The sequence below is a fragment of the Cucumis sativus genome, unplaced genomic scaffold (assembly GCF_000004075.3).
Source record: "Cucumis sativus cultivar 9930 unplaced genomic scaffold, Cucumber_9930_V3 scaffold41, whole genome shotgun sequence".
Lineage (NCBI taxonomy): Eukaryota > Viridiplantae > Streptophyta > Magnoliopsida > Cucurbitales > Cucurbitaceae > Cucumis > Cucumis sativus.
In genome coordinates this window covers 94692-106029 of record NW_022279549.1, presented here as the reverse complement: position 1 = coordinate 106029, position 11338 = coordinate 94692, and the positions used below count along the sequence as shown (strand labels likewise).

Here is an 11338-nt window from a genome sequence, read left to right as displayed (position 1 = left end):
GACTTGGCATTCTACTGAAAGAATTAATGATGGTAAGTTACGACATCCAGCCAGACTCTCCAGCATGGAAGTTAGTAGACATGAAATGGCAAGACTTTGGTTCTGAACCCATAAATCTTCGTTTAGCATTGTCAGCCGATGGAGTAAATCCTCATGGTGACATGAGTTCTAAATACAGTTGTTGGCCGGTAGTGATGGTTATTTACAATCTTCCACCATGGTTGTGTATGAAAAGAAAGTACATGATGCTATCAATGCTAATTTCAGGACCAAAACAACCAGGGGATGACATAGGCATATACTTAGCACCACTAATTGAAGATTTAAAACTTTTATGGGAAAGTGGTGTTGAATGTTATGATGCTTATCGAGAAGAACCATTCAACTTAAGGTCAGTTTTGTTGTGGACAATCAATGATTTTCCTGCATATGGTAACCTTAGTGGATGTTGTGTGAAAGGGTATAAAGCATGCCCAATTTGTGGAGATAATACAAATTCTATAAGGTTAAAGTATGGGAAGAAAATGGCATACCTTGGACATCGTAGATTTTTGGCACGAAATCATCTGTATCGACGACAAAAGAAGTCATTCAATGGTAAAAAAGAACTTGATACAATTCCAGAGCCACTTTATGGGGAGGATGTGTATTTAAAATTGAAAGATCTTGAATTTTCTAGAGGGAAGAAGAACCATAAGAAACGGTTGATGAACAGAAGTGACAAAATTTGTTGGAATAGATTATCTTCTTTTTTTGAGTTGCCATACTGGAAGGATCTTCATGTTAGACATTGTTTAGATGTGATGCACATTGAAAAAAATGTTTGCATGAATATCTTAGGTACATTTCTTGATATTCCTGGAAAAAGTAAGGATGGATTGAATGCTAGACGCGATTTAGTTGATCTAAAACTTCGACCAGAGCTTGCCCCTATTAGAATATGTTACTCCTACTAATTACTTTCATTATGTAAAAAAGACATCTAAACGTGAGGATGAGATTATACTTGAGAATAAAGAACTTCGAAGGCGTGTAAGCGAATTAGAAGCACATAACCACTCAAACTTGTCTAGACCATTATCTGGACATGGTAGCTGTTCGAAGCCAAATATCTTAGAAGAGAGTGACTCGATGAAAATAATCAAAGGGAAGAGTAAGTTGATGGATAAAATCGAAGGGAAAGAGGTGGAGGAGATCAATGTAAATGACGACAAAGTAGAGTTGGACATCTTTAAGGTATGTGATCGATCCTCTAATAAACTCAAATTCTTAATATTCATATCATATTGAAAGTGAATGTTTTTCTTGAATTAGGAGAGAGCCTTAATAAAAATGACTAAGGAAAAAGAGGTTGTCTGTGAATCGACGTCAGTTTTGCCAATGGGAATGAAGTTGATTCTCATATACGTTGAGAAGATAATGGAGAAAGATTCTAGTATCACTATTCCACTACTGTTGGCATTTTTGGTATTAGTCGAAAGACTTCTGTTCTCCGAGAGGACATCATTGATCTTTGTAACATGAATGAGGTCAAAACATTTACATTGGTGGCCTATATGACGTAAGTATCAATTTCATTTCTTTAGATCTAAATTTATGTATCTCGTTTACAAGTTTATAATATTTTGTAGGTACTTGTATTCATCTGTTCTTGGTTCGAAGGAAACTATACAGTATGTCTTTGTAGATCCATCCCTCACCTCTGTCGGACACTCGCAAGAATCTCGAGTTCGACACTTATGCAGTAGATTGATGGTCTCAAAGATTAACGAAATAGTTCTTGCTCCTTTTAATCCTGGGTAAGTCAAGTTATTTTATTACTTGCATTGCAAAAAACTAGTACTAATATTTTGTATAATTAGGGGTCATTGGGCACTGCTGGCCATAAATGCATATGATGATATAGTATTTTACCTCGACTCACTAAGGACAACATCGAAGTCAACTATAAGATACGTCACCGACACGTAAGTTAATCTAGTATTTCATTTAGTGTTGATTCTTATATGCATGTACACAATATTTAAACTATTTGTTCAATCTTATCTTGTCAAAACAGAGCAATAGCGATGTTTCAGTCACAAAAGAACATTAAAAAAAGTAGAAAACAAACTTTATGGCTAACAGTAAAGGTAAGTATCAACTTTTAAAGTCATTAAATTTTTGTAGACTACTAGCAATTAGGATTACTTTGTTATTCAAATTTGTTGCTTTTATATAGTGTCCACTGCAAGTCGAAGTATTGAGTGTGGATACTATGTGATGAGGTATATGAGAGAAATTGTGACTAGGGGAAGCATTGTCATATCCGATGCGGTATGTTATATATCAAACTATTGGTTTTGTGAGTTAATTGGTTTATTTGTATAGTCAGTTAATTCATTTAATTTATTTTGTATGTTTATTGATTGATACACGAAGATCATACTCACAGGCAGAACTACACGAGGTGCGAGTTGAGTTAGCTGACTTTTTGGGTTCTTACATATGATTATGACCAATATTTTGTGATTCTGAAGTAGGAAATTTTTTGTTGTGTCGCTTCTTTATGACCCTAAACTTTATGTATAGAAACTTTAGCCGATAATTCTTTTGAATTGTTCATATGGAGGAAGGGGGGAGGGGGGGTTCATTCGTATATATTTTTTATTATTGTTATAGCTAGCATGTTTTGTGACTTTTTAAGTTGATTTGGATTCATGGCAATGTAATGCCATATGAAATCTAATGTAAAGCCTATTTCATTATGTATATGTAAAGTCTTGGAATTGAATATATATGGTGAATGGTTTTATTTATATATGTTTGAGATTTGAAACTATATTTGATGAATATCAAATATCTATGAAACTGTTGGTGGACAATTACAGGATAATTACAGGACAATCAGAATATATTTCTTTCCATTACAGCATAATTCAATTACAATTTCTTTTTTTAAAAAAAATTAAAAAATGCTTGACGGTTTTAAAATGTCACGAACAATTGCAAGCTTGACGGTTTTAAACTGTCATGAACAATTGCATTTTTTACGGTTGACAAATGTCAAAAACAATTACATTCTTGACAGTTTTAAAATGTCATGAATAGTAAAATTCTTGACGGGTTTAAAATGTCATAAACCAGTTCATCCTTGACGGCTTTAAAATGTCATAAACAATACCAGTCCTGACGGTTCTAAAACGTCATGAACATAAGTATATTTGACGTTTATAAAACGTCAACGTTCACTATTCTTGACGTTTAATCAACCGTCAAGAACTTTGCCTTTCTTGACGCTGGCTTCAACGACGTTTTTAAAACCGTCAAGAGAGCCGTCTCTTGAAGTTTAAAAACGTCAAGAGAGCCTGTTTTTGTAGTAGTGTTATTTTGCCATTTTCGCAAGTGTCCCTTAATTGTAATACATGTATATGTGACATAATCTAATCAAACTAACCCATAAATGGACTTAATGTATCAACAGGTATTAGGTGTATCAGACGTGTATAAGGTGTATCAAATGTACATCAATGACGAGGGCATTTGTGACATTTTACCTCTTGATGTGTGAGCTGGTCTTTGTTTTTGTCACTTTCTCAAATAATAAAGTATGTGTTCTATGGACTTAATTATTATAACTTATTTTGCCATTTTCGCAAGTGTCCCTTAATTGTAATACATGTATATGTGACATAATCTAATCAAACTAACTCATAAATGGACTTAATCGATCTCATGGACCACGAATTCTTCAATTACTTGCAAATTTGGTGAGTTCCTTCAAACAGTGGGCGAAGAGCTTAATTTTGAGAGAGAGGAAAAGTCGTGAAGAGTATATGCGAGAGAGGGGGAACGTGCCAGAGAGCATTTGCGAGAGAGCTAAAGACAGCGACGATGTGGGATGAAGTAAGGTTTTTTTCGGTCGTTGTTCACAGTGGGATGAAAGCTTCGAATTATTTGTTTTAAATCAAAAGGCGTAATGATTGAAGGAAAACATTTATTTTTTATTAGGGTAATTTTTAATGACACATAATTTATGTCATTAATTAACAATGCGAAAATTTTGTCAAGAAAACTCAATTTGTGTCACGAAAAATTTTGTATTTTTATTTTTAACGACACATTTTATTCCCTCATGTCCCTTTTTCTTGATTTCAAGTGTCATTAAAACTTATTGTTGAATAAGAAATTTTGAGACCAATCACAAGTTGCCACATCATTTATTAAGTTAATGATGAAAAGTACAAATAATTAAATTTGGGACTAATTAAAATTGACATATGCTCCAAATTAAAGAGTTGAAAATAAATAAAATGGTCATTCTAATAATGCCACATGTTTTCATATTAATAGTTGGATTAAGTTAATCATTTTAGTTCAATTAAATATTATTTACTTGGACTAAGTTCAATTAAGCCCAAAAAATAAGCTTAATTGAGCCCAAAGACTAAATATAACCTAAGTCCATATGGTTGAGCCCATGCGTCTGGTCCATGGACCAACTAGGTTCAAACCCATAAAGCCCACCAGTGAACTCTATAAATAGAGGAATTCTCCTCATTTGTAGGGGTTGGAAAATATTGACTCTAGAAGATCCAGAGAGAATTCTTCAAAGAGCTAGAAGACTCCCTAACTCCTGAAGTTGACCATCCTCGAAGATTGAAGCTTCTTTAAAGATACAAGCTTTCTTCCAAGGCTTCAACTTCAAGAACATCACGTGCTTCGCTTCCTCCAAATCAAGCTGAAGCATCCAGTTGAGAGAGAATCAGAGGATCAAATTCTAGAGATTGAACCGCATCGCATCAAATCAACAAAAATACAACATCAACTCAAGTTCAAGTCCACGAATTAAATTTCTCCAGAAATCTCGTGCGAACAAATTGGCACGCCCAGTGGGACCATCTCTACCTCTCATCTCTCTCTCATCATCTAGATCTACAAGCAAATCAATGGCATCAAAGAAAGTTGCATCCAAATCTTCAGCTGCAAGCGACACCTACACGGGACCTATCACCTGTAGTCGTTCCAAGGGGATCATCCAAGGGCAAGACCAAGGTTCCGCCATCGCGCAGAGCATCCTGAAGCAATTAATGGAATCTCCTAAAGCTGGAATTGTCATCAAGGAAAATCCTCTATATAATGATTATGATTCTGCCTCTAGCAGGTCACTGAAAGAAGCACACCCAGATGTGATGTCCGTCATGATGGCTGATGTAGCAGTCGAGACTGCCATGGCGGAGATGGAGAGAAAAGTTAATCTCCTGATGAAGGTTGTTGATGAACGAGACCACGAAATTACAGCTTTAAAGGAGCAGATGCAGACTCGTGAAACTTCTGAATCGAGTCAAACTCTTGTCGTTAAAGTTGATGACAAAGGGAAGAACGTGGTACAAGAAAATCAGCCACAACAACAATCAGCTTCTGTGGCTTCTCTCTCGGTTCAACAATAACAAGATATGATCACAAACTCCATCAGAGCACAATATGGAGGCCCATCTCAGACTTCTTTCATGTACTCTAAACCATACACCAAAAGAATCGACAACTTGAGAATGTCGCTTGGATATCAGCCTCCAAAATTCCAGCAGTTTGACGGAAAGGCAATCCAAAACAGCACGCTGCTCACTTCGTCGAAACATGTGAGAATGCAGGATCAAGAGGAGATCAACTAGTCAGACAATTTGTTCGAAGCTTGAAAGGAAATGCTTTTGAATGGTATACTGATCTGGAGCCAGAAAGCATTGAGAGTTGGGAACAACTAGAAAAGGAGTTTCTCAATCGCTTCTACAGCACCAGGCGTACTGTAAGCATGATGGAGCTTACAAATACGAAACAAAGAAAGGGAGAACCAGTCATCGACTACATCAATAGATGGAGAGCTCTAAGTCTTGACTGTAAAGATCGGCTCACCGAACTGTCGGCTGTAGAAATGTGCACCCAAGGCATGCACTGGGGACTCCTCTACATTTTGCAGGGAATAAAGCCCCGCACATTTGAAGAACTGGCAACTCGAGCTCATGATATGGAGTTGAGCATCGCCAGTAGAGGAACTAAAGATTTTCTTGTTCCTGAAGTAAAGAAAGATAAGAAAGAGATGAAAGGTGCTGAAAAGATAGTGAAAAGCACCGCGAAAGAATCTATGGTCGTAAACACAACCCCGCTGAAATTCTCCAAAGGAAAGGAAGCGAGGGTTGAAAAGAAGGATGATGGAAGCGAAAGGCGACGTCTGACTTTAAAAGAAAGGCAGGAAAAAGTTTACCCATTTCCTGATTCAGATATCGCTGACATGCTAGAGCAACTACTAGAGAAGCAGCTGATCCAGCTGCCAGAATGTAAACGACCTGAGCAAGCAGGAAAGGTAGATGATCCCAATTACTGCAAGTATCATCGGGTCATCAGTCATCCAGTAGAGAAATGCTTCGTGCTGAAGGAGCTAATTCTAAGGTTGGCTCGTGAGAAAAGGATTGAGCTAGATTTGGAGGAAGTAGCTCAAACAAACCACGCTGAAGTGACGATAATGTCTGAGGCTTCTTCGTCGAGATTGATTTTTGAGCAAAGGAAAAGCTTGGTCCAGTTCGGGACCTTTGAGCCTATAGTTGTCCAATTCTTTCAGGAAATCTCATACGAGGATCCTCAAGGAGAGAAAAGACCAATCGAAGAAGACGATGAAGGGTGGATAGTGGTGACCCACCGAAAGAAAAGACAGTCGATCCCGACCCAAAGAGAGTCTCGCTCTTACCAAAACTATAGAAGAGGAAATAAGACTCAAAAGAATAAGAAAAAGAAGAAGACTCATAAGCTTAAGCTCGTACATAATGAAGACATGAATTTCTCTCGACCTCAACGCTTAGTGACCTTGCAGACTTCCTTCCAAAAAGCTTCCTTTGTGATCATCAGGATGAAGACCCAGAAGTCGTTGCGTGTCATGCTATCAACACAACGGAGGAAGAAATAATCCCTCCAAGATCACTAGAAGGAGAGGGAGTATCAAAAGACCTTTCAAGGTTTAATGTAGAGGATCTATTATCACTTCCTCAAGAGACCAAAACCATCCTTATTGATGCATTGCTAAATTCAAGAGCATCAAGTTCGAGTACTCCGACTATGACATATGAGAGTGGTTCTTATTGTATGTCTATAGACTTCTCAGATGAGGATTTGTTGTTGGGATCTAAACTTCATAATAGACCTTTGTATGTTTCTGGATACGTTCGAGAACAGAGAGTCGATCGAATCCTCATTGATAATGGCTCAGCTGTCAACATAATGCCAAAGTCGACTATGTGGCAATTAGGCATCTTGATGGACGAGCTCTCAAATAGCAAGCTAGTAATTCAAGGTTTTAACCAAGGTAGCCAAAGAGCAATAGGCATGATACGGTTAGAACTCATAATTGGCGACCTAAAGGCCAGTGCATTGTTTCATGTCATAGACTCAAGGACTACTTACAAGTTGTTACTAGGGCGTCCTTGGATTCATGGAAACGGAGTAGTAACTTCAACACTGCATCAGTGCTTCAAATTTTATCAGGACGGTGTAAAGAAGGTTGAAGCCGACTCTAATCCATTCTCAGAAGCTGAGTCTCACTTCGCAGATGCAAAGTTTTATTCAAAGAATAATAATATTTTAGAAGTTTTGCCTGCAGAAACCCCTCTTACAAAAGGAGAAGATAATTCACAACTGAAATCACTCGCAACCACAGAACCACATGAAAGTGCGAGAACCTTTAACTCTGGAAAGGGTGAAGCATACACTAGCAGCACAAAGGGTATGATCTTGAAGGATGAAAATGCTGCAAACACACCAGTTTTGCGTTATGTCCCTCTGTCAAGGCGCAAGAAAGGCGAATCACCATTCATGGAGTCTCCAAAAGGTTTGAAAGTTGGTGACATCGAAATCATAAAAGAAAGCTTCACTACACCACTAACTAAGATAGCGAAGCAGGAGGTAAAGGTAGATCTGGTGGAAGCAAACTTGCCCCAAAGGCGAACGAAAGACGGATTCGACCCCAAGGCTTACAAATTGATGGCGAAAGCAGGTTATGACTTCACAGCTCACACCGAGTTTAAAAGCTTGGAAATTCATGACCGACCTGAGCTCTCCTCAACTCAAAAGAAGCTTCTACGGAAGGACATTCTATACCCGTGTCGAGAAAAGGACTCGGATACAAGTCGCCAGAACCGATCCGTATAACTAAAAAGGGAAGGAAAAAGTGGTTGACATCAATCATATAACTATAGAGGATGACAATACTGACGTAAAAGAAGGTGATAATCAGAGAATCTCAGTATTTGATCGAATTAGACCATCTGTTGCACGTCCCGTAGTATTTGAAAGGCTAAGCATGACAGAGGCAGAAAGAGAAAGGCTCCAGTCAGTACCAAACCTTGAGAGACATTCGGTCTTTCGAAGGCTAACTACGACTCCCATAAAGGAAGAAAGCACATGCCATGCCTTGACAACTACAAGACCATCAGCCTTTGAAAGGCTAGGTGTGTCTAAAAAAAAAATGTACAAGCACCCCGTGCTCCGATTTTTAATCATCTCGGGGATAAAGGATCACACGACAACATTGATTCCAACATAGCAAAGAAGAAGGAACCAATGTCTCGTGTGAAAGTTTGGCGTCGAATTAAGCATACAGATGTCGATAATTATCGTAGTAAGAAGTTTCCTTGCGAGACAAAGGAAAATGGAGAAATTCATAGCAACGTTCCTTCTCGCATGAAAAGAAAAACTTTTGTTACTCTCAATACAAGTCAAGGTTCGTTAAAGGTAAAAAGACATGATGTTATACTAACGAATCCTGAAAAAGAAGGGTCGGAACAAGGGGAAGGTGAAACTTCATGTCATCACATCACCATTATTGAGGAATCAGAGACTGGAACTCATGAAGAAGACGCAGAAAATGCCCCACAAAGTTTAGAGGATGGTGGTCAATCTACTGTAGACGAGCTAAAAGAGGTGAACCTTGGTACAATAGAGGAACCACGTCCGACTTTCATTAGTGCGTCCCTCTCTAACGAAGAGGTGGATAAATATATGAGTTTGCTCACCGAATACAGGGACATCTTTGCGTGGTCGTACAAGGAGATGCCAGGACTTGACCCAAAAGTAGCAGTCCATCATCTTGCAATTAAACCGGATATCGACCGATTAAACAAGCACAACGACGTTTTCGACCGGAGCTTATCCCTCAAATCGAGGTGGAAGTCAACAAGTTGATCGAAGCAGGATTCATTCGCGAGGTCAAATATCCAACGTGGATAGCAAACATTGTCCCTGTTAGAAAAAAAAATGGACAACTTCGCGTTTGTGTAGACTTTCGCGATCTGAATAATGCATGCCCTAAAGATGATTTTCCCTTGCCCATCACCGAAATCATGGTTGATGCAACTACTGGACACGAGGCGTTGTCGTTTATGGATGGGTCGTCTGGATATAATCAAATACGGATGGCCCTCTCAGATGAAGAAATGACAGCTTTCAGAACTCCAAAGGGAATATACTGTTACAAGGTGATGCCCTTTGGATTGAAAAATGCCGCGCTACTTATCAACGTGCCATGCAGAAAGTGTTTGATGATATGTTGCACAGGTATGTTGAATGTTATGTTGATGATCTTGTAGTCAAAACAAAGAGACGACAAGACCATTTGAAGGATCTAAAAGTCGTGTTTGATCGCTTGCGAAAATATCAGCTAAGGATGAACCCTCTCAAGTGTGCGTTTGGTGTAACTTCAGGAAAATTTCTTGGCTTCATTGTAAGGCATCGAGGGATCGAAATAGACCAGTCCAAGATTGATGCCATTCAGAAGATGTCAAGACCTAAAAGTTTGCATGACCTAAGAAGTCTCCAAGGACGACTGGCTTACATCCGAAGGTTCATCTCTAACTTGGCCGGTCGGTGTCAACCTTTTCAAAAGTTGATGAGAAAAGGAGAAAATTTTGTGTGGGATGAAGCTTGTCAGAACGCTTTTGATAGCATAAAGAAATACTTGCTTACTCCCCCAGTGCTGGGAGCTCCAGTACCTGACAAACCACTAATATTGTACATTGCTGCACAAGAAAGGTCCTTAGGAGCATTACTGGCACAAGAAGAGGTAAAGGGAAAGGAGCGTTCTCTCTACTATCTAAGCAGAACATTAATTGGGGCTGAAGTTAACTATTCTCCTATCGAAAAGATGTGTCTTGCACTTTTCTTTGCCATTGATAAGTTGAGGCATTACATGCAGGCCTTCACGGTTCATCTAGTGGCAAAAGCAGACCCTATAAAGTATGTTCTATCCAGGCCAATCATCGCTGGACGCTTAGCCAAATGGGCGGTTCTACTCCAACAATATGACATTGTCTATATTCCCCAAAAGGCGATAAAAGGACAAGCGCTAGCAGACTTTTTAGCAGACCACCCAATTCCTTCGGATTGGAAGTTATGTGATGACCTACCAGACGATGAGGTTTTCTTCACAGAAGTTATGGAACCTTGGACTATGTACTTCGATGGTGCAGCTCGAAGAAGTGGTGCGGGGGCAGGCATTGTCCTCATTTCTCCTGAGAAGCATATGTTGCCTTATAGCTTTGCACTTTCCGAATTGTGTTCAAACAATGTGGCTGAATATCAGGCTTTGATAATTGGCCTTCAAATAGCATTAGAAATCGGAGTGTCATTCATAGAGGTCTATGGTGATTCAAAATTGATAATCAATCAACTCTCGCTTCAATATGACGTGAAACATGAAGACTTGAAGCCATATTTTGCTTATGCTCGACAATTGATGGAAAAGTTTGATAATGTGATGTTAGAACATGTCCCTAGAGTAGAAAATAAGAGAGCGGATGCATTGGCAAATTTAGCCACGGCCTTGACCATGCCAGATGATGTAACTCTGAACATACCACTTTGTCAACGATGGATTATACCCCAGTTAGGCCTGAATGTCAGGAAGTGAACATGGCAACATCCTATTTGATTGATGAAGAAGATTGGCGTCAACCCATCATAGAGTATCTTGAACATGGAAAGCTTCCAAAGGATTCTCGTCATAAAATTGAGATACGAAGAAGGGCAGCACACTTCATTTATTACAAGGGAACTTTATATCGCCGTTCTCTTGAAGGGCTCTTCCTTCGATGTCTCGGAAAGGAAGATTCGGTAAAAGCTCTAAAGGAAGTACATGCAGGTGTTTGTGGAGCACATCAATCGGGACCAAAGCTTCAATTCCAGCTAAGAAGAATGGGCTACTACTGGCCTAAGATGATCCAAGATTCAATAGACTATGTGAAGAAGTGTGAGCCTTGTCAATACCATGCAAACTTCATACACCAACCTCCAGAACCTCTTCATCCAACTGTGGCTTCTT

At 38.9% G+C, this 11338-nt stretch overlaps 1 long non-coding RNA gene across 1 annotated transcript; it reads left to right on the top strand.

Moving 5' to 3' along the window:
* Positions 1-2236: 2236 nt before the first annotated feature.
* On the top strand, positions 2237-2802 carry LOC116405897. Its single transcript, XR_004218979.1, has 2 exons — positions 2237-2316; positions 2422-2802. It is a non-coding gene; the product is annotated as an uncharacterized LOC116405897 (long non-coding RNA).
* Positions 2803-11338: the final 8536 nt, after the last annotated feature.